This window comes from Mus pahari, chromosome 3 (genome assembly GCF_900095145.1).
Source record: "Mus pahari chromosome 3, PAHARI_EIJ_v1.1, whole genome shotgun sequence".
Lineage (NCBI taxonomy): Eukaryota > Metazoa > Chordata > Mammalia > Rodentia > Muridae > Mus > Mus pahari.
In genome coordinates, this window is record NC_034592.1 from 99,366,720 (window position 1) to 99,373,984 (window position 7,265).

The 7,265-nt window shown below is 43.4% G+C and overlaps 1 protein-coding gene across 12 annotated transcripts in view; it reads right to left on the reverse strand.

Moving 5' to 3' along the window:
* Positions 1 to 6,956: 6,956 nt before the first annotated feature.
* Positions 6,957 to 7,265, reverse strand: part of Meis2 (Meis homeobox 2) — a 207,891-nt gene continuing 207,582 nt past the window's right edge. For 9 of the 12 annotated variants that reach the window (XM_021193463.2, XM_029536640.1, XM_029536638.1 and 6 more), the window contains one exon: positions 6,962 to 7,265. This exon is cut by the window's right edge and continues 1,144 nt beyond it. The gene's annotated coding sequence lies outside the window, so the exon portion shown is untranslated. The other 3 variants (XM_021193464.2, XM_021193467.2, XM_029536642.1) reach the window with 1 other exon arrangement.

Here is a 7,265-nt window from a genome sequence, read left to right on the forward strand (position 1 = left end):
GAGGAGGATCATAGCTCCTAAACCCTCAACAGCGATTCCACTCGGCTTATTTACCTTCGGCTGGAAATGTATCTACGTTTCACTTCAACTAGTTTAGTGCTGCCGCTCCGACCTCTTTTCATCTGTGTCTTTACAGCGCACATATAATCACCCCCTCTTGAAATATATATTAATGCAACTTATTAGATGCGACGATGAATAGTCAACATTTTTTTCGCCTGTTAGTTCCGCTGATCCAAGCAGGATTTATTTGCAGGTCTCACATCCCGAAGTCATAATGCGCCCCCATCCAACCCACCCCCCTTAAATAAAATTGGTCAAATGTTGACAACCTGTAAGACAACCTACCACTCAAGATTAGTGATGGGAAACTAATGAGAAAATATCAGATCGCCCGGCCCGAGGGCTGCCAATTAAATCTTCGCTGATTGAAAAATAAAAGCGGACTTGGGGTGTGAGCCCAGCTCAACTTGAACTATTAATTTAACATGTTGCCGGTCCGTGCCTTCCCTCACTCCACTAGCGTCGCCCCTCCCCCCATCCCTCAACCCAAAAGCCAAATGTTATTTCTCGAAATATTTCAAGAGGTCCAAATCAGAATGATCATTTCTTACACGGTAAATATTAGCCCTTTAAGCAATATGATTTAACTAATTAGAAAATTTACATCATTAAGTCTCAGGGAGAGAAAAAAAGAGAAACAGATCTGCCAATCATTTTAAAGGAGACAGGCACTATTGAAGTGTGAAGAAATCGGCTCTAATTCAAAAAGGCAATCGGGCAGAAAAAGCCCTCAACATTACCCTGCTAGTTATTAATCAGAAAGGGCCCTCTCTTCTCCCTGCGCCCCTCCCCTCTGGGCACTAAGTTTAAGTTCGGTTTTTTTTTTTTTTTTTTTTTTGCCAGTGGCCCATGTCATATTTATATTGAGGTTTTGTCTGCTAAGGATTAAAATTTGAAAATGTTTCAATATGAAGAAAACAAAATCCTCAAAAGGAAAAAAAATTCTTCACAGACTGGTAAATTTGTTGTAATGCACAATTCTCACACTCCTCCTTATTTTAATTCTTTCTTCCCATTAAGTTCCTATTTTGAAACCTGCTCGGTGAGAACTAGATAGTCTTTGTGTTCTGCTCCCCTCCCCCTCCTTGTACCTCCTCCTTCCTCCAAAGCAGAAACCTAGACTGAAAGCAGAAAAGTACAAATACATTAACAAAGCCAGACTCCCTTGATAAAAAGGCCACGGTCGGTCTAGGCTTACAGTCAGGAGTCTACAGAAATGGGAATCTGTCCGGTGGGTCTACAGACAACACGACACATTGAGTATATCCCCCCACCTATATATAGGAGTCCATACAGTGTATAGTTAGAGAAGAAAAGAAGACAGGTAGGTGAGAATAATTTTAAAGTGCACTGTGTGAGTGTGTGTGTGTGTGTGTGTGTGGCTTTTGTCTACCTCACTCCTTTTCTATTCAGTTTAAAACAGCAGCCTCATTATATGTAGGTGCCCCTTCCCATCATACTTAAGCCCTCCGTTCACCACACACATAGCCCTTTCCCCAGTCTTCTCATTCCCAGCAAATTAACTGAGAGTGAATTGCAAAGGGAACTTTCTGAGTAGATCCTCTGAGACATTCAAGCCCTTCCCGGTACCTCTGAGGACTCATTTTTAAACTGTCTTTGGGTTTAAAAAAAAATGTTGTAATCCTTGGGCATCTGATTCCCTTTTGTTACCTCTTTTTAAATTATAAAGAAGTCAGGAAGACTCACTGTCCGCCACTCCCTGCTCCCTGATTACAGTCCATCACAGCTCAATTTTCCTCTCTCTGCCTTTTAGAAAGTTTCTCCACCACCCTCTCCATTCCAGTTCCTGGACCTCGGGACTCTCTCATCTTTGGACTTCTCTGGGCTTCTGATCACTAGACTTCAAGTTTGCAGGAGAGAGCAGTAGTAGAACTGGGTTATTGGCACGACACACTTAATTCTGTCCAAGAACTTTCACTGGGAAGAGAACTTTTACTGGAAGAGCCACTGGAAGGAGAAAACATCTGTAAGCAGTGTGCCCCTAAGGGTGGCTAGCCAATCGGGACAGAGGCTGGGGACGTGTCAAATATGGCAGATTTTGTGAAAGGGTCTTTCTGAGGTACACTTTAGGGGAAAGATGAAGGGGTTGGGGCACTGGGAAGTCTAGAATCTTTCCGAAATGCACCTCTTTTTCTGGTTGTCCCAGAGCAGATGGGAGTCTCCTGTGCTTGCCTCTGAGAAAGATTAAATGAACACTTCTGTCATTTGAGGGAGGTGGGACACAGAGAGGTGGAAATACTCCAGACAATGGCCTCTGGCCATGGAGGGCTCCCTCCCAGTGCCCCGGTCCCCTGCGGAACTCTGCTTACCTTTGTAGCTGGTATTTCATCTGAAACCAGTGGAAGGTTCCTGGCTAGACGAAAAAGACCCGGAGAATCAACGTCTCTTGGATCTACTCCGAGGCTAAGAAACATTACAATAAAATTTACAGCGCCTTTAACAACTCGCAAGTAAAGCATTAAAATTCTCTTTAATTGAGAAGATATTGATTTTCAAGTCTAGAAAAAGCGAAATCGTAATTTAGTGGCAAACTTTTAGGCGAGAATATAGCGAGTTATGTCGCCATATAATGGATCCACTCTTAATCCACACACAACGTCACATCTTTAATTGCCCTACTTTGTGAAGTGATAAAGGCAAAAAGGTAACCCGATCAAGGCAAATGCTTTATTTTAAAAAGATCTAGAGAAAGGATCTAGAATAATTTCTTTTTCCGTTTATGTATAAAAAGAATTGTCTATCATTTTTTTTGAAGTAGGGGAGAAAGGTCCAATGGGGAGAAAAGAAATAAAAAGAACGGAAAACCACAGACCAGTCTAAAAGCCACTCACGGTAGCAAATCCGTTGATATTCTTTACCGAAGGAGGAACGAAGCCAACGCATTTAGAGCAAATGCATTCACAGGCAAAATTGCATCCTCAGTGAACGAAACAAACCTAGGTCTATTTTGTTACTTTATTCCCGGGTCTTGGGGAGGGGGCGGGGTGTACAGAATCCATTGGTGGATAGAGGAGGGGAAGAAAATCAGACTTTCTGTTATTTCTGTATCGGTTTTTGGTATTATAGAGGAGTGAAGAAGTTTTTGTGTGGTGGTTTTTCATTGATCAGTCACTCTGAGCTAATGTAATTATCCTCATCAATAGGACGCTGCAGAGAGAATCATTATGTGGGTGACATTGATAAATGACCGCCCAGGAACGGCCCTCTCTCGGGCAACCCCCACATCTGACCCTCCCACACACACAATGTAGTCATAGAAACACCTACAAGGACCTAGAGCGCCGCCCAGCCAGAGGCCCGAGAGGGAAGAAAAGCCTCGGGCGACGAGGTGGGGGCAGGAGAGGGGGCTTGTCCAGACCCCAAACTGTTGCAAGACAAAACCAGCCAGCCGCATACGGGACAGGCGGAGTGGCGGGAGGGGGACTGTCCCCACGCGGCCCCCCAGCTGCCCAAGCAGAGTTGCGCCCAAGCAGAGTTGCCTACAACAAAGTGCAAATCTGCCCTGCAGACCGGTCAGTCCATTCCTCCTCCACACCTTTCTCCCACGTGCGAACTCTCTCCAGGCCACCAAGAGATGCTTGGCCAGGCACACTCTGAAGGAGGATTCCGCAAAGGAGTTTAAGGGTCAGGCCATCAACTTGCAGGCGGCGAATTCTCACGCGCAGTCCTCCCTCCCCTGCGTTCAAAACACTCCAAACACACAACAAACAAACCAAATACCACAAAGGCAGAGACTGGGCGACACCTCCCCTCTGGCGTTCCTGTGTTATTTCCTGAGTGACCCCTTCTTTTCTCTTCACCTCCTAACCCAGGGCCTCTGATTATGAGATAATGGATTTTGTGATTGTTCCTGTCAGGGGGAAAAAATTCCCCCACCGAACCCCGCGTTTTTATCTTTCCACTGTTTTATTTAAGCCAATGGGAAAGTATTGAGAGCGGTAATTGATTCATAATGATCCATAAATCGGTGTCGGAAAGTGGGGGTAGGGCGGTGGTGCGAAGAGAAGGGGGCGATGCTGTTTATTTATTTTATTTCTAAAGCCTCAGCTAAAGTAGCTTTGACACTGTTGGGGCTGGAGGGGAGGGGCCGCTGGGCTCTGCCGGATCATCCATCATTCCTGTCACCCAGAGTCTGCCCGGAGGAGCAGTAGACGCAATCTCCCTTCTGTCTCTACAGCGAAACTATTAATATTAAAACCTCCCTTCAAACACTGCCCCGACGGTCCCCATTCTCATCACGATTTGACCGCAGAGTCCAGCGCTGCACCTTTCTCCAGCCCCGCTGGGACTGCGGGGGCTCCCCACGCGCACGACGCCCGAAGTTGATCACTGAAAACAAAACAAAACAAAAACAAAAACAAAAAAATCCACCACGGTTGCTTGTCCCCCTCCATCCGTTTGCAGCAGGTTCGTCCGTACAACAAACACACTTGCGACGGGGAGGCCGTCTGCACGCACGCACGACCACCGGCTGGATCCTCCTTGCTCTTGGCTTGTCCCACAATTCCCCTGTCCCTAGACCACAGGGTGACCGCTTAGCTGGGGCCACTCGGCCATTTAAACAGCTCGGAAAGAGGACCTTCTGGCAAAGTGGCTACTTGTAGCAGAGGTCCAGGTTCCTTATCAAATTGCTGGCCTGCAAGACTAATGGAGAATTTGCGGAGGATCCCTTTGAAGGAAGGGTCTTCCTTTTGACAGCTGCTAGAGATATTAGCCACATTTCCCTTCCCGGATCTGCTCCGGGTTAACAGGCCCGCGGGAGTGGGAGGGCCAGCCGGCGAGGAGGACCTTGATGGGCTGGACAGACCCATCCAGGGAGCTGGAGTGGGGGTTCGGGTGCTGACCCGAGGTTAGCTGGGAGAGGGAGAACAGCGTGGAAGACACAGCTTCCTCTGGACTTTTCTTTCTCTTTTAAATGTGGCTTCTTGCTCAATTCCCAACCCTTAACAGATGGCCACTGCAGCTCTCTCTCGGAATTTCTTGAAGAAAGGGAAACCTTTGGAGTTTATTTCTGCTTTTGCTTTTCCATATAAATAAAAAAGTGTTTTTATATTACTCTTGTTTTGGAGAACATAAGCAATTTTATTCAGACTACAGTATTTCCTTTAACACTATATGGTTGTCAAAACACCATTCCCAGTTTCTTTGCGTTTGACAGCTGAGTCTTTCTTAAATATACCCAAGTCGGAACTCTTTATACTAAATAGTAAACCCGAGATAGGAGCAAACGCCTTCTGAGGTGGTATAAAAAGCACTATAAAAATTGGATAAACTTATCATCCCTCTGTCATAGAATGGGATGGGGGTGGGGCAAGAAAATACATAGATATTACCACAATTATCTCCAAATATCTGAGGTTAAAATGAACACGATAGGATACAGATTGGCCAAGATACTAAGCTCAAGATGAGTCTGTGAATTCAAACTAAGGCTCAACAGCTCTGGGCTCTACCCTTCCTGGAGTAATGTAATAACTCCATAAAACACTTTTTATAAACATGCGCTTGTGACCAAGGAAACCCTTTAGCAATTACCTCATGGAGAGCAATGGGAGAAAAGCTGCCAATATAATTTTTCCCCTTTCAACTGATGTGAGGGTAAGTTTATAAATGAGGAACTTGTCAGAGTTTACATCAGAGCATTTAAAGCGAACATATGCAAATATTTAAATTTTACGGAAAGATTCCATGTAACATAGAACAGGGATAATGAGAGGGAGGGAGGCTCTGTGTGTTTTACAAGATCAGTGTGTTTGTGTCAAGCACTGCTATTTCTAGGTTTAAAGAGCAGTGCACTAATTAAAGTGATAAATGTACTTATAAAAATTTTACTTAACAATATAAAAGAAAACAATAGCAATTTATATCCTTGCTCATTCATATATAGTGCTTCCATTAAGGCTGCCTAAAGAGGACACAGGGAAGGGCTTGCCTGAGAGGCCACTATGGAGTGCTTCCAAGTGGAAGTTTGTATGATTAGTGAGCTCTTCCCTACCAAGTGGAAGCATCTCTCCATCTCCTACTTATCCTCCCCTTTAGATGGAGGAGTCAACATTTAGGAGTTAGGAAAGCCTCAGCTGTGTGTTTATTTGGAAACTCTGTGAGTGTGCAGCTATCTTAAGCGTCTACATTTTGCACACTTTAGTAGACACTGTGCAACATCAACAAGCTTGTGGCTCTAGATTACCAAGTGAAGCTTTGAAAATGCTATCATAGCATCTCTTTTTTTTTTCTTTTCTTTCTTTTATGAAAAAAGATTTGAGGCACCAGACTATCAATACTTGCATCCCTGCACATGGAGAAAGCATCCTCATTAGAAAGAAACGACTGTATTATTTGTATTAAATATTAATGCTTAAGCACTCTTTTAAGCTTAGAATTTCCAACTCCATAGAAAGTGTTTACTTATCTATAGACACCATATATGAGCTTTAATTTACATAGTCAACAGTATTTGAGTAAGAGGGAATACAGATAAATCATGTTTGAGCGCACACATAACTTCTTATGATATAAAATTAACTTGGAATAAACCCTTTATTCTACTGGTGGGTGCACAGGCAAAAGCTTAGTCTGAAATTGCTTTTTAAAACATCATGCAGCTATAATAAAATAGGCTGGGCATTTTGAAGGTGATTTCTCAAGCTGGTTATAACACAAGTGATTTCATACCTTTGGAAGTTTTCTGTTGATGAAACCTAAGAATCCAAACACATAATGAAAAGCTACAGATGATGACTACAGATGCTGCTAAGTTACATCTTAAATATGCTCAACTTCCTTAAGGTGAGGGTGGGAGACCATCAGGTACTTTCGTCAGTGCCCAGTAGCTGGCATCCTGCAACCTTCAAACCATTAAAAACACCAAAGCCTAACAAAAAATCAAAAATGAAATATTTATTACCGCATTTTGTGACTTAACACCTTTTTTTTTTAACATAACGTCACAGTCCTCATACAAGTATTTTAATGTAAATTTGACAAAGCTTAAAGGTAACAGCATTTTCTTCTAGTGAGGAACACGTGCTGAGAAAAGAGGATCCCATGGACATACAATACCAATTCCACAGCAGATCTGATACTAGCAAAAACATTCTTTTTTTTTTTTTTCAATTGAGGTAAACACATAGAATATCTAACATGAAACAATTAAAAGACCGAACTCTGTACGAAGTTTGTTA